Source organism: Myxocyprinus asiaticus, chromosome 6 (assembly GCF_019703515.2).
Source record: "Myxocyprinus asiaticus isolate MX2 ecotype Aquarium Trade chromosome 6, UBuf_Myxa_2, whole genome shotgun sequence".
Lineage (NCBI taxonomy): Eukaryota > Metazoa > Chordata > Actinopteri > Cypriniformes > Catostomidae > Myxocyprinus > Myxocyprinus asiaticus.
This window is the reverse complement of record NC_059349.1, coordinates 24,063,500-24,081,013: the sequence shown is the minus strand read 5'-3', so window position 1 is coordinate 24,081,013 and position 17,514 is coordinate 24,063,500.

Here is a 17,514-nt window from a genome sequence, read left to right as displayed (position 1 = left end):
ACTAATTACAAATTCTAGGTGGATTTTTAAGGCGAATTTGAGTGGGTTCAAAGTTTGTAATTCTTCAGTCAATGAAGCTGCAGAAGCATCAACTATGCAATTATTGTCTCTCAAAACTTTATGAATGACTGTCTTTATATTTTGAAGAGCAAATTCTCCAATGTCAAATAACTCATCAATTATTTCCTGTACTGCTGAATTTATACATGTAAAAGTGTTTGCATGTGGAGAAATAGAGATCCCAATTGCTGTTGTATGGCCTTTCCATGTTCAAATCCAGATTCAGCCTCAGATACAGAATCAGATGCAAGTATATCTTCAGTGTCTGAAACAAAATGCTCTTCTATTACAGGCACAAAAAATGTATGCTGTGACAAAAGACCTGGTCTGAAATTTTCTAAGATGGACGATTTATGATTGCGACTTCTGAGCAGTGAAAGTCGACAGCACACTAGACTTGAAAATGCAACCTGCAAAGGGACATTTAACAACTTCTGTTTCTCAAATGAGTCTTCAGATGAGTGAAGTATGTGTTAATGTCACTAGGCTCTGAGAATCTACACAAATCACAGGATAATTTGGTTACAATCTTATAATCTTCTTTTTTACATTGTTTCAAATGAACTAAGTTCTGCTTGGGTTTGAAAAGTTTTCGAACAGTCTTTGTGAATACAGACGAGGCCTGAACACCTTCCATGAAGCCCACGACACTCTTTGTAGTGCTTTAGTATTTTTCCTTGGCCATCAGTAGAGAATGCACAAAACTTTCATTTCCACTTCATGAAATGGACTTGCTTGAAGAAATCTGTGAAGAGAAAAAACTAAAATAAATTGCATGTTCTCAAAATGTAGGCGAGACAAATAAAGCTTAAAGCTATCTGAAGTCTTCTTATATATAGAGTGAGAGATATTTTAAGTGTCTTTCCAATCAAAACTGCATTTTGAAAGTTATTAACCATCTCTACAAAAGGGCAATAAAATCCAATTAAAACATTTTAAAAATCAGGGATTAGATCTGAAAAATTAGTGGACAAATGGATAAGTCCGAAAATAAATGTTTAAGTCATCATTTTCAAGAAAAAAAATGCCAAACATTCCTTTGTTTGAGCTTAGATAAAACAAAGTGAGTGAATGAGACAAATAAAACTGTATTTTCAGATTGTTTCATTGCAGTTATGTACTAAAACAGACATGCAAATCCTCAAACTTAGCAGATCATCACCACATGCGTTCACTTAAAAGTAAAAACATGCCCCCAAGCCTTACAATACACTACAGATTAACTTGTTCTCTCTTAAGGCCCAGGTATACTTCACTTTGCACGTTCTGTTCCGTCTTGTGCACAGTTGTGCGCACAACTTTGAAAGTATACCTCAAGCGGATGAGACGCGTTCGACATATGTGCAGTACAATTGCTTTGTTATACGCTACCAGATGTTAGAGGGCAGCACCGAGTCGTGTCATTTTCAGGACATCCGCTCTGAAGGATAAAGAAGAAAAACATCATGGTTACTTGTGTAACCTCCGTTCCTTGATGGAGGGAACGAGACGTTGTGTCAATGTAGTGACACTAGGGGTCACTCTTGGGAGCCCGAGACACCTCTGGTCTTTGATAAAAGGCCAATGAAAATTGGCGAGTGGTATTTGCATGCCACTCCCCCGGACATACGGGTATAAAAGGAGCTGGTATGCAACCACTCATTCAGGTTTTATGCTGAGGAGCCGATATAAGGTCCGGCCATTTCAGCGGGTAGTTCAGCGTTGTGGCAGGAGGGACTCAATGTCTCATTCCCTCCATCAGGGAACGGAGGTTACACAAGTAACCAGGACGTTCCCTATCTGTCACTCACTCGACATTGTGTCGATGTAGTGACACTAGGGGTCCCTATACGAAACGCCACAATTAGCTGAACTGGTGGTGTGTGATGGGCTCATAGCCAGCACACCAGGTCGACACGTAACCTCCCCCAACATAGTTATGAGTGTTGAACGGCCCTTTGGGGACAAGTCGACTACTCAAGAGATAGAGACAGGCTTAACCCAGTCATGGCCTCTTTTCCCCTTCTCTTTTTCCACTCCCTAAAAAGAAGGGGGATTATCCGACTGGGCCGCCAGGTCTAGTCGGGGGGTGTCCCTCCCAAGGGGAAGACACTGCGGAGACCACATCTCGCCCAAAGAGAGGGGGGGATATTTAAGTGGAAGAATACAAACTTTGTTCCCTTGTTGACTTCCTCCGAGCAAGTGAGAGCAAAGAGCTACTCAGAGATCCTAAAGCTCTGCGTGCGATCCAAATAGATGCGTAAAGTGCGCACCAGACACAGCAATGACAGGGCTGGGTCTGCCTCCTCCTGGGGCAGCGCTTGCAGGTTCACCACCTGGTCCCTAAAAGGGGTGGTGGGAACCTTGGGCACATAGCCCGGTCGGGGTCTCAGGATCACGTGAGAGTAACCCGGACCGAACTCCAGGCATGTTTCGCTGACAGAGAACGCTTGCAGGTCTCCTACCCTCTTGATGGAAGTGAGCGCAGTCAGGAGGGCAGTCTTCAAGGAGAGTGCTTTAAGCTCGGCTGACTGCAAAGGCTCAAAGGGGGCTCTCTGTAGACCCTGAAGAACTACAGAGAGGTCCCATGAGGGAACGAGGTGTGGTCTGGAGGGATTCACGCCTCTTAGGAACCTGATGATCAGGTCGTGCTTCCCTAAGGACTTACCGTCGACTGCATCGTGGTGTGCTGCTATGGCGGCAATGTACACCTTCAAGGTGGAAGGGGACAGCCTCCCTCCAACCTCTCCTGCAGGAAGGAAAGCACTGATCCGACTGCGCATCTCTGGGGGCATCTCTCTTCTGCGTCCCGTCTAGGAGCCAGACATGGAGATTCCAGAGGTCTGGTCGCAGGTGCCAGAGGGTGCCCTGTCCCTGAGAAAGAAGGTCCTTCCTCAGGGGAATTCGCTGGGGGGGGGCCTGTCGCGAGGAGCGTGAGGTCCAAGAACCACATCTGGGTGGGCCAGTAGGGTGCTACCAGGATGACCTGCTCCTCGTCCTCCCTGAGTAGGCTCACTGGGGGAAATGCATATTTGTGCAGGCCAGGGGGCCAGCTGTGTGCCAGCGCATCTATGTTGAGGGGAGCCTCGGTGAGGGCATACCAGAGCGGGCAGTGGGAGGATTCTTGGGAGGCGAACAGGTCCACCTGTGCCTGTCTGAATCGACTCCAAATCAGCTGGACCTGAGGGTGGAGTCTCCACTCTCCCCTGAGGGTAACCTGCCGTGACAGCGCGTCCGCTGTAGTGTTGAGGTTGCCCGGGATGTGAGTGGCTCGCAGCAACTTGAAGTGCTGCTGACTCCAGAGGAGGAGACGGTGGGCGATTTGTGACATACAACGAGAGCGCAGACCACCTTGGCGGTTGACATATGCTACCGTTGCTGTGTTGTCTGTCTGATCTAACACCTGCTTGCCCTGGATCAACGGCCGAAACCTCCGCAGGGCGAGCAGAATTGCCAACAACTCGAGGCAGTTGATGTGCCAATGCAGTCGTGGGCCCGTCCACGAGAGTGAGCTAGGATTAGCCACTCATTGAGATAGTTGAGAATGCAAATGCCCACCTCCCTTAACGGGGCAAGGGCAGCCTCTGCGACCTTTGTGAAGACGCGAGGAGACAGGGACAGGCCGAAAGGGAGGACTTTGTACTGATACACCTGACCCTCGAATGCAAACCGCAGGAAGGGTCTGTATCGAGGAAGGATCGAGACGTGGAATACGCGTCCTTCAGGTCTACCGCCGCGAACCAATCTTGATGCCGGACGCTCGCCAGAATGCGTTTTTGCATCAGCATCTTGAATGGGAGTCTGTGTAAGGCCCAGTTCAGTACTCGCAGGTCCAAGATTGACCGCAACCCACCGCCTTTTTTCGGTACGATGAAGTAGGGGCTGTAAAACCCCTTCTTCATCTCGGCTGGAGGGACAGGTTCTATCGCGCCATTGCATGTGTGGCTCAGAGCCAGGCCAATTCCATTCATACTTACCATAATACAGCACAATACATAGTTATACACATCTATTCTAGCTGGAAAGATTAAGGCACAACAACATGGAAAAACCCAAGCTACCCCAAATAAAAGTATAGAACCTTTGCTCCTGCTTCTCTGTTTCCTATAATGACTCCCTAAATAATGTCAAGTAGATCACCTGTTTTGCATTTGTTTGAAACCCACGGCCAAACTGTCTATTGGACTGAAAAAGTAAAGATTAATTGCAACGCATAACAATAATCCCAGTTTGAGCCGGTTTCTATCTCATCTCTCAATCTTGTGCAAGCCTGTGCAGAGGAATGTGAATAGATCTATAAAAGGTTAAGAGGCAAGTATACTACATACCTTCAGATGAATTGTACCACAAGTATGCAAAAACAAACAATGTATTATCAGGAACACATACTTTTTTCCATTTTTTCCTGTTTGTTTGAGATAAGCCCAGAGTTAGTGCTCTGTTCAACTGTTTTAATTGCTATGACTTGGACAATTGAAAGTACTACAAACAGATTATTGCAGCTTTATTCTCTTATTTAATTTTGGCCTGTTTTATGTCAGAATCTTGGCTTGTTTTATGTTTCTTCAGTTCAAAAAAAATTATTTGCCAGTGGAGATTGGTGATAATCACTAAAAGGCACAGATGTTATTATTGTCCCTCACATACTTTTTCAAAGTTTGTGTTTTGTTAACCTTCTTGTCCTTGCCGGATGAGCTGCGTGCATTTCCTGTGATATGCTGTTGGTCATGCCCTTCACATTCCACCCATAATTCCCACGCTATTGCTCACAATACACACCACCACTCAAAACACATCTTTGAGCCTCCACTAAACATTTGGATTGTTCTTTAACTGATGTCTGATAATTGTAATGATGTTTTGACCTGCTTGCATTGTTGTACAGAGGATGTAACAATGTGTGCTTGTTCAAAACTCAGTCTAGCTACTCTGTAAAAATTGGTAACCTGAAATTATTACCTTAAGGATCTATTTCTACTTGATCTAACTCATAAAACTTTTGTTGGTGCAATGTAATGAAGTCAAATTGATTTAGTCAGGTTGAAAATACCAAGTTTATTAAGATGTTTTTAAAAAGTTTTGGCAACAATTCAGACACCACTTACAGTACATATACAATATAATAGATTAGACTGTATCAGTCCATATTGGTATGATGCCATGCATCATCATATGGGGCTTGAGTTATTTTCAGCTGAAATGACTTGTATATTGAGGACATTCTTCCACAGTGGTTAAAATAGCCATCTTGTGAGGCATCCACACAATGACTCTTTTTTTCAGCATGACAAACCCCCTATTTTAAGTTCACTCAGCTGACATAGTTTCTCAGAAATAAAATACCTTATGTGCATTTTTGTGCTGTTTTATCTTGTGTTTTTTCTCTAAATACAAAACAACTATTGAGTTAACTGCTCAAGTTTTATAATAGGCAACTCTAGTGATTTCTGTTCTTACAAGAGGCTTGCACACCTACACTATTTGCGACTGTCTTATCAGCATGCAAGTAAAGTACCATTATGTGAAGATAAAAAGATTGCTCATGAAGTTGTAAACTCTATTATGACCTATACAATCACCTGTAAACATCACTCTCTCTCTTTCTGTCTAGAGTCCATGCCAGCTTGAGTGCATGCTGTCACTGAAAAAAAGAGAGACATTCCAAATATTAAGAGACTCTCAAATTCAATTAAATTTTTCAATCCAATTCAAATTAATATGCTGATAATATAATTTACAATAAAACAAATTATTCCGTTAGAAAATGCCATATAGGAGACATTTCATCAGTCGTCTTAAATGTTTGTACTCCACTGAACAGTGGCTAGAAAAAGTATGCGAACCCTTTGGAATTACCTGAAATTATATATAAATTTGTCTTAAAATTTGGTTTGATCTTCATCTAAGTTAAAATATTTAAAAAACACAATCTGTTTTAACTAATAACACAAATTATTGTATTGTTCTTGTACATATTGAATACATCATTCAAACATTCACAGTGTAGTTTGGAAAAAGTATGGGAATCCCTAGGCTAATGACATCAACAAAAGCTAATTAGAGTCAGGAGTTGGCAAATTTAGCATCCAACTGTTGACACGAGATTGGAGATGTTGGTTAGAGCTTTGACTTATAAAAAGCACTCAAACATTTTGAGTTTACTATTCAGAAGAAGAATCTGCTGACGTTAACCTTGCCTTGCAAAAAAGAGATCTCAGAAGACCTATGATTAAGAATGGTTGCTTTGCATAAAGCTGGAAAGGGTTACAAAGTTATCTCGAAGAGCTTAGATATTCGTCTGTTCACAGTTAGACAAACTGTCTATATATGGACATGATTTAGTACTGTGGCTACTCTCCCTAGAAGTGGCCATCCAGCCAAGATGACTCAAAGGGCACACCACAGGTGCAAATGAGGTAAAAAGAACCCTAGAGTGAAAGCTAAAGACTTGAAGGAGTCACTGGAACTGGTTAACATCTAAGTTTATGAGTCTGTTATATGGAAAACATTAAACAGGCATGGTGCCCATGGCAGGACAACACGTAGGAAGCTTCTGCTTTCCAACAAAAAAATTGCTGCGCACCTGAAGTTTACCAAAGACCACCTTGACACTCCACAATACTACTGGGAAAAATTTTTGTTGACTGATGAAACAAAGGTTGAATTGTTTGGGAAGAACACGCAGCACTACATATGGCATAATAAAGGGCACCACATTCCAACATGAAAACATCATTCCAATGGTGAAGTATGGTGAAGGGAGCATCATGATTTGGGGCTGCTATGCTGCTTCGGGGCCTGGACTGAGGGAAAAATGAATTCCCAAGTTTATCAAGATATACAGAATAATGTCAGGGTTGCTGTGCACCAGCTGAAGCTCAGTAGAATTTGGGTGATGCAGCAGCACAATGACTCTAAACATCGAAGTAAATCCACAACAGAATTGCTTCAAAAAAAGAAAATCCAACATTTGGAGTGGCCCAGTCAGAGCCCAGACCTTAAACCAATAGAGATGCTGTGGAATGACATCAAGAGAGCCGTTCACACCAGACATCCTAAGAATATGGCTGAGCTGAAGCAGTTCTGTAAGGAAGAATGGTCCAAAATTCCTTCTGAATGTTGTGCAAGTCTAATCCGCATCTACCGGAAACACTTGGTTGAGGTTATTGCTGTATTAAATACTTTTTTCCATAGCTCTGTGAATGTTTAATGGGATGTGTTCAGTAAAGACATGAAAGATTATAATTTTTTATTTGTTGTTAGCTTAAGCACATTGTTGTTTGTCTATACTTGTGACTTTGATGATGATATCATATTTTATGACCAATTCAGAAAACCAGCTAATTTCAAAGGGTTCACATACTTTTTCTTGCCACTGTACATCTATATCTATTTATATATATACGGTATCCTTCTTTCTCTCTTTCTCCACCACCTTGGTGGTCAAAACCACTGAGTGTGAGCTATGTGCTGGATCAGCAGTACAGGGGCAGCTATTTGCTCAGGGGCACACGGTCGGTTAAAGCAGGGACTCAGATGAATAAGCTGCATTCTCCTGATCCAGTGGAAAGCTATTTAGGGGATCTGCACCAACTCCATCTGTAATTATGCTGTATCGCCTGTCACTTTCCATGTCCATTGACCAGAAACTGTTTACTCTAATTACTTTTGCAATCCCCATCTGATCCCTCTTTGATTTTGAGTAATTCATAATTTTCCCTAAAAATAAGAACACTGACCTATTTGAGGACTGAACATTTGTGCTGCATGTTCCACATTTATGGCTCAGAAGTATTTGCTGGGAATGACAGCAAGTCATGAGAACAATTTGAGTGTGAGGAATGTTGTAGATGAAGCTAAATATGTCAAATGACACAACTAAGAGGGTGTAAAGAGTGTGAGTACAAAGGATACCATTCACGTGACTACATACTTTCAAATAATTCCACTACAAGCCCACCATACTCTGTCATGAAAGATTTTGTGATTTCTTTTACACAAATCTTGGGCAAAACTAACAATAGATCTAATTTTACTCATGTATTTAGATCTTCTTGGAACAGTTCATATTTTAAAACAGGTGGAAATTAGAGAACAATGCACTGACAGCAATGGTTCATGGTGCTCATGTGACCAGTGCCGATGGGTGACATGAAGGGTCAGGTGTCTATTCATTTCTTTATTTCACCCATTCACAGCCACAGAAAAAAAAAGAAAAAAAAAACCTCTGTACCCACTCTCCGTACCCCATTCCTACTGTAACTGTAGTACTTAACAAGCATCTTTTGCTACCTGCAGGGTAACAAATATAAAAAATAAAAATAAAAATTGTTCGACCAAAAATGAAAATTCTGTAATTATTTTTTCTGACTTTAAATTACACTAAAATCACAAAAAGCTATTGCATGGCTTCAGAAGGCTTGGAATATAGTGCACAAGTTGTATAGACTTTATGGTGTTTATTTATTTATTTATTTATTTTTAATCCAATTTGAAGCTTGAAAAACATTGTCATTATGAACTGTTGTGGAAAAGAGGTGAAGATTCTTCAAGCATCCTCCTTATGTGTTGCACAAAATGAAACAACATCATACATGAGGGTGATGACAGAAATGTAATTTGGAGGAGAACTATTTCTTTAAATAAATACATGAAAATGTAAATGAGCATCATATTATTACTTGCGTAGATTGCAAAGATCACCTGATGGGGAAACAAATTAGAAACTGTAGCTTTCCAAGCTAAGCTACTCATAAATTAGTTAAACTACAGTCTAGCTACATTTTAATAAATAACAGATGTTCTTATAAATAAAAAATAATTGCAGAATTAAATACTATCACCAGATATACACTGGTGGCCAAAAGTTTGGAATAATGTACAGATTTTGCTGTTTCGGAAGGACATTGTTACTTTAATTCACCAAAGTGGCATTCAACTGATCACAAGGTATATTCAGGACATTACTGATGTAAAAAAACAGCTCCATCACTATTTGAAAAGTCATTCTTGATCAAATCAAGACAGGCCCCATTTCCAGCAGCCATTGCTTCAACACCTTATCCTTGAGTAATCATGAAAATTGCTAATTTGGTACTAGAAATTCACTTGCCATTATATCAAACACAGCTGAAAGCTATTTGGTTCATTAAATGAACTTTGTGTTTGTTTGTGATTTGCCACAGTATGCAGTAGACTGGCATGTCTTAAGGTCAATATTAGGTCAAAAATGGCAAAAAAGAAACAGCTTTCTCTAGAAACTCGTCAGTCAATCATTGTTTTGAGGAATGAAAGCTATACAGTGCTTGAAATTGCCAAAAAAAAAAAAAAAAAAAAAAAATGAAGATTTCATACAAAAGTGTACACTACAGTCTTCAAAGACAAAGAACAACTGGCTCTAACAAGGACAGAAAGAGATGTGGAAGGCCAGATGTACAACTAAACAACAGGATAAGTACATCAGTGTCTCTAGTTTGAGAAATAGACACCTTACATGTCCTCAGCTGACAGCTTCATTGAATTCTACCCGCTCAACACCAGTTTCATGTACAACAGTAAAGAGAAGTCTCAGGGGTGCAGGCCTTATGGGAAGAATTGCAAAAAAAAGCCACTTTTGATACAGAAAAAAAAGAAAATGTTAGAGCGGGCAAAGAAACACAGACATTGGACCACAGATAATTGGAAAAGAGTGTTATGGATCTTAACTCCATTGAGCTTTTGTGGGATCAGCTAGACTGTAAGGTGCGTGAGAAGTGCCCGACAAGAGAGCAACATCTATGGCAAGTGCTACATGAAGATGGGGTGAAATGTCACCTGAGTATCTGGACAAACTGACAGCTAGAATGCCAAGGATCTGCAAAGCTGTCATTGCTGCACGTGGAGGATTTTTTTGTTGAGAACTCTTTGAAGTAGTTTAATAATATTAATAATATAATAATGTTTTATTTATATAGCGCCTTTCCACAAGCTCAAGGACATTTTACACTCCATATACATTTAACAGGACAAAGTACATTAATATACATTTCAACAGAAGTTACAATCTCAGTTACAAAGGGGGAAATAAAACATCAATCAGTAATAGACAGATAATGTGCAGAGAAAAGATGTGTTTTAATCTGAGATTTAAAGATAGAAACAGAACAGATGTCATGGAGGCTCTGAGGTAGAGAGTTCCACAGTTTAGGTGCAACTACACTGAAGGATATCCCACCAAAAGTGGATAGTCGATATCTAGGTACAGACAACAATTTGGAATCAGAAGAACAAAGAGTGCGTGCTGGTGTGCATAGATGCAGCAGATCACATATATAACGAGGTGCCAGATCATTGAGAGCTTTGTATGTCAGGAGAAGAATTTTAAAATTAATACGGCATGAAGACTAAACAAAATGGGAGTAATGTGTGCAGAACGCTTGGTGTTAGTGAGAACTCTAGCTGCAGAGTTTTGGATGTATTGTAATCGGGCAATAGTTTTAGCTGGTAGGCCAGTAAAGAGGCAGTTACTGTAGTCGAGACATGATGATATGAAAGCATGATTCTGCATCCTTCAGACTGAGAATTGGGCGAAGTCATGCAATGTGACGTAGATGGAAGAAAGCAGTTTTAGTGATGGTTCTAATGTAGGCTTCAAAAGTAAGAGATGGATCGAAAGTGATTCCCAGATTCTTAATGGTTTTAGAGGGTTTGGTCAGATTTCCATCAATATTGACACAAATGTCAATATAATATGAGTGTTATAAGTGTTTGTGGCCCAGAAATCATGATTTCAGTTTTGTCAGCATTGAATTTCATGAAATTATTGTTTAAACAAATTTTTACATCATTGATACAGGCAGTTAATGAGCTGATGGCATGTGTTTCATCAAAATGTGCGAATGTATAAATCTGGGTGTCATTAGCATAGAAGTGATAACTGAGACCATGACTACGGATGATCTGACTTAGTGGGAGAACGTAAATTATGAACAGTAGTGGACCTAGTACAGAACCCTGGGGCATACCCTGAGTGAGAGGAGAAATATGGGATTTGTTTTTCTTAATAGAGATTAAATATTGTCTGTTAGTGAGGTAGGAAGAAAACCAGAATAAAGCAGTGCCAGTAATACCAATATCTGAAAGTCAGGAAAGGAGTGTTTTGTGGCATAGTGTGTCAGAAGCAGAGCTCAGGTCAAGCAAGATCAGAATACTGAGAAATCCAGAGTCAGCAGAGAGAAGGAGATCATTAATAACCTTCAAGAGTGTAGTTTCAGTGCTGTGGAATAGGTGAAAACCAGACTGGAAAGGGTCATAGAGATTATTAGCAAGATGTGATTGTAACTGGGAGGCTACAACTTTTTCCAGAAGAAATAGTTTAAGTTCTGAATTTTTTTTTTTTTTCAAATTCTAATAATAATTTTTCACGTTATTAATGTCCTGACTATACATTGTGATCAGCTGAATGCCACTTTGGTGAATAAAAGTACCAATTTCTTTCCATAAGAGCAAAATCTGCACATTATTCCAAACTTATGGCTGTCAGTGTATATTTAATTAGGGTGACATTTAATTAAACTTAGAAATGTATACCGAAGTATCAGTCCCAAAGAACTGATTTACTTCAGTGAGAAAGCGGTTTGATTACTCCCTTGCGCCACTGCTGCGTTTGTTATACAGCGTGACAGATGTAGCATTTTGTGATGCTACAGCATAACTCATTGGAAAATGTAGCTTGTTACTGGAAAAACTACACTATTTTGAAAACAGCTGAGCTAATGTCACACTACTAAAAATGTGGCTGAGTTAGTGTCACCACTTTTAGTTAGTTATTCCCCAACATTGAGTCATTATTTCATCTTCAGTTGTCTCAAATCCCATTGTAGGAATATAGTGAATAATGACAGAAATTAGTCAAGCTCTTTGCTTTCTCAAAAAGTAAAGCTTGTTTTTGTGTTAATGTGTTTAAACAGAATGTGTTCACAAAAAAAAAAAAATGTTTTCGAAGAATGTTGCGGTGGGCTTTCTTTGAAGAAATTTATAAATTTTGCTCATATCAAGGCTTGTTTGATACAGTTTTTCTCTTTATATCTAGAGAGAAAGTGGCCTGGAGCAGCCATCAACAACTTAGTCCATTGTGTCTTGTCTTAGTGGGCCAAGCTTCAAACATTTCTTAAATCACAAATGTGCCATGAAAATATGCCAGGCAATTTGCAACCAATAAAGGCAGAATTGTTATGAGAACAGAGCATCCTCTCTGCTTTTGCTGTTCCAAATAATCGCAACTGATCCCTGTTGTGATGAGTTTAATTCTGGCCATATTTTCTCCTCTCAGTTGATTTCTTTTCTCAGTGCTCAAGCCTTGTGATTCCTCTAAAAAAGGCCCACATGGCAGATTATGAGTGAAAGGTCTAAGATATCAGAGCGAAGGCTAAAGGAATGAAAATACTCTGGTTTGGGCCCCCAGAGGGTCCATTGGAGAAAAACAGAAAGAGAGCACTTTGATTGAGTGGTGTTAAATAGAAGTTCATACTGCTAGGAAATGCTTTCATGTTTTACACTTGCTTCCAGGAATGATTTGAGAAAGCTCATATTTTCTCAGATTTGTAGAGACTTGCCAATGACTGCTTCATTCACACCTGTAATCAAGTGGTCACATGTCTTCCACATGTCTGTTTCCCCTTGAGTCACTGTCTAAAACTTAGCTGGAAATACCCTGTCAGTCAATTCAAGAGGGGAATGTGAATGGTGGATTACTCAATATCATAACATGATGGGGGCAAATGAAGTTTCCTAGTTATTCCAAGTAACATTCTCTTTGCCCTGCACTTCATCATAAAAACTCTGTTGCTTGATCGCAACATACAGTTCAGCCAAACTGATTAACATTCCTGCCAGCTTCCTCTGTCTGCTATTGCTATTGCAGGGAGTAACCTTTTTGTTTCCTTTTGACAACCTGTTTTAGACTACTGAAATATAGTAAAAACCAAAGGAAACTCCAGACAAGAAAGATAGTTTTGAGATACAGCTAAATCGGATTGGATTAACATATATATTTTTTTACTTTCACATTCTAATGTCACATATGATTTGTGGGGTGTCAGGTTGTGCCTCAGCTGCACATACTGTGTGTGTGTGTGTGTGTGTGTGTGTGTGTGTTTTGTTATCATTATTATAATAAAACCCTTCAATCAAATATAGTAAAAGCCAAAAGGAAAAGAAACTTAAGTAACTGATACAGAAGAAAGTCTTCTCTTACCTCAGAACAAAGAGAAACCTGTTGATGAGAAAAATTATAACCATTTGGTACATGAAAATTTGCTTAAACATTCAGCACATACAGTATGCTTAACCCTTAAAGGGGTCGTTCACCCAAAAATGAAAATTCTCTCATCATTTACTCACCCTCATGCCATCCCAGATGTGTATGACTTTCTTTCTTCTGCAAAACACAAACAACAATTTTTAGAAGAATATCTCAGCTCTGTAGGTCCATACAATGCAAGTTAATGGTGACCAAAACTTTCAAAGCATCATAAAAGTAATCCATATGACTCCAGTGGTTAAATCCGTGTCTTCAGAAGCGATGCAATCAATTTGGGTGAGAAACAGATCAATATTTAAGTCCTTTTTTCTATAAATCACCACTTTCACTTTCAGAACTTTGTGTTCTGCAGAAGATAGAAAATCATACCTCATTCCACCTCCTTTACCTCATCCATTTTTTGAAGTAATGCTCCCACTTCTTTAATATTCCTCAACCTTTCTCTTTTGAATCGTCTAACAATAAAAAATTCCAAAAATTGCACAAAATCTTTATTATTATAATTTTTTTATTATTTATAATACTATCTAATCCAAGGGTCGGCAACCTGTGGCATTCGTGCCAGCATTGGCACAAGGAGGGGTAATCACTGACACACCAGCAATAGCGAGAGAAGAGTAGACTATTTTATTTATATAAATTCCGCACCTGCATTCCAATCTACATCTTGATGTAATCCTTCTCATGATCACGCAGCGTGTTTTCATGAGCTGAATGGGAGGCTAAACAAAAAGTTAAAATGTAACAAGACTGCAGCATACCCAACAGACTTGTGCAGCGCGTGAAAGCCATTCGCACAATACGAGCCGGCAGCGCTTCACTTTCAGTTAATCGCACGAGTAAACGCGCCAGCTTTGCTTCGGTCAGGCTGCACGGATGACAGCCTACATTCCATGTTTCATTTGTTTCTTTTTGCTTTCAGAACAACACATGATGTAATGAGGAAAACACCACTATTAATCCTTGAGATTTCCAAACCAGCATACAGGTACACCATCCTTAAATCATAGTCACACTCAAAATTACATTAAACGATTTAAAGAGAAGAGTCTATTCAAAATATATATTAAACCTGGAAATAGCGAAATGTTTAGGATTCTGCAGGTGCAATTCACTGAAAAGGGCTAAATAGTTGATCGGCTTGTGATGCGCAAATGGCTTGCATGTGCAGCGTGAGTCTCGTCACAATTTAATACTGTTTAGTCTCCCATTCAGCTGATGAAAACACGCTGTGTAATCATGAGAAAGGATTACATCATGTAGATGTAGATGTAGACTGGAATGCAGGAGCGAAAAATGTCATATAAATAAAATAACCTGCTCCTCTCTCGCTGTTGCTTGCGTGCTAGTGATTACATGATTACAATGACATACTATAAGAAATATTTAAGATTCCACACAATTTCGTGATCAGTAATCAAATAAGTAAATTTGTGACATAAACTGTATTAACTCATATTGTACAAAAGCACAGGTTTTCTTTCATTAAAGCACTTTCACAAGATGCTCTGTGAAAATTCACATGCAGGATCATGATTATATCATAAACATTGGGTTTTGCACAGTTTTTCACTCAAACTGTTATTCTTATAATATCATATGTAGTGAAAAATAAAAGATTAAATTAGAAAAATGCAAAATAGATTCATTTTCACAAGCAGACTCAAACTTCGGAATATCACATAAATGACCATGTTTTTCGGCACAGCCATTGACCAGGAAAATAAAAAATGGCACTCCATGTCAAAAAAGTTGCCGACCCCGATCTAATCTAATTGTTTAATTAACAAAAGTGTATGGGTCTTTAGTGACACTAGATATGTAATAGTGTTGCAGTATACAGTGCATTCATAAAGTATTCAGACCCCTTAATTTTTTTCACATTTTGTTATGTTGCAGCATTATGCTAAAATGCTTTAAATTATTCTTTTTCAACATCAGTCTACACTCCATTCCCCATATTGACAAAGCAAAATCTGATTTTTTATAACTTTGCAAATGTATTAAAAAGAAAAAAACTGAAATATCACATTGACATAAGTATTCAGACCCTTTGCAATGACACTTGAAATTTAGCTCAGGTGCATCCCATTTTTCTGGATCATCTTTGAGATGTTTCTACACTTTGATTGTAGTCCACCTGTGGCAAATTCAATTGATTGGACATAATTTGGAAAGGCAAACACCTGTCTATATAAGGTCTCACAGCTGAAAATGCATATCAGAGCAAAAACCAAGCCATGAGGTCAAAGGAACTGCCTGCAGAGCTCAGAGTAGGGTTGCAGTATACTGGTACTAACGAAATATCGCGATATCAAAAATGTTTAAACGGTACATTATCATCTTGTTGTTCATTTCGGTACCATATTAAAGTATGCTGCCATTAGCGTAATGTAATGTGAGAGTTTTGAGATGAAATCAAAGACCATTTGAAAATAACAATAAAAAAGTCTCGATATGGCCAAGTGTGATCATTAAACAGCAGAAGGATGTCACTTAATGAAACAATATACAGTCACATGCATGCCACAGAATGAATGAGAGGCACCGTCCTGCTCTGTCATCTCCTTCACACACAAATACAAGCAGGTGCGCAAACAAACACAAGCAGGTGCGTAAACAAACGCAACACACACTACTAATGCTTGATTTTCATGCAGTGTGTCCAATAGTATCCATCTGCAGAGCCGCAGAGCAGTGTGTTTAGTGTATAATCAGCTGTGAACTCTCAAATGACCATTTTCACCGTTGCAGCTCAGAGATTTCAGCTCGCGAGTCACAGGAAGTTTGATATAACAAACCCTTAAAAAACAGGAAGAACTTCAAAGGTCTTTCAAAATAAAAGTCACTCTGAAATAAGAGCTCAATTCAAACGGATGCATGAAATTGAAGACATTATGACAGAAAAATATTACTACTGTATAAAATTTTAATATTTAAATTAGTCACAATAATACTCATAATAACAATAATATAATATTAAATGGTTATATTATTAGTAATATTAGCTGTAAGCAATATCACAAAAGCAAGTGTACTGAATATCAGAAAGCTTTCTTGTGCATCTTTTTTGTTTTTTACCAAAAATATTTTTTTTGAAAATTATTATATTTTTATTTGATTAAAGCTGTACAGTATGTATTTCATTAAATTCAATCATAATATTTAATTAAAACATTTAACACGGAATCCAGAAAAATTTAAAAAGAAAAGGCATAATTTGTATCTATAAGACTTTATGCAGTTGTTTTAGCAAAGTAATTTTCTGTGTAATTTCATCAAAAATCTGAGATTTTTTATTTTTTTATTTGTTGCCTAGTATCGAGTTAGTGTCGATACCAAGGTACCAGGGCTGGTATCGTACCAAAGCCAAAATGTTGATATCAGAGCAACCCTAGCTCAGAGACAGGATTGTGTCAAGGCACAGATCTGGGAAAGGCTTCAAAACATTCTGGCTGCATTGAAGGTTCCCAAGAGCACAGTAGCCTCCATAATTCTTAAATGGAAGAAGTTTGGAACGACCAGTTCTCTTACTAGAGCTGGCCGACAGCCAAACTGAGCAATCGGGGGAGAAGGGCCTTGGTAAGAGAGGTGACCAAGAACCCGATGGTCACTCTGGTTGAGCTCCAGAGAACATGTGTGGAGATAGGAGAAACTTGCAGAAGAACAACCATCACTGCAACACTCCACCGATCTGGGCCTTATGGCAGAGTGGCCAGACGGAAGCCTCTTCTCAGTGCAAGACACATAAAAAAAGCACCTAAAGGACTCTCAGACTGTGAGAAACAAGATTCTCTGGTCTGATGAAAAGAAGATTGAACTAATTGGCCTCAATTCCAAGTGTCATATCTGGAGGAAACCAGGCACTGCTCATCACCTGTGCAATACTATCCCAATGGTGAAGCATGGTGGTGGTAGCATCATGCTGTGGGGGTATTTTTCAGTGGCAGCGATTGGGGGACTGGTCAGGGTTGAAGGAAAGCTGAACTCAAATACAGAGATATCCTTAATGAAAACCTGGTCCAGAACGCTCAGGATCTCAGACTTGGCCGAAGGTTCACCTTCTAACAGGAAATTGACCCTAAGCACACACCCAAGACAACGCAAGAGTGGCTTAGGGAAAACTCTGTGAATGTCCTTGAGTGGCCCAGCCAGAGCCCGGACTTGAACCCAAT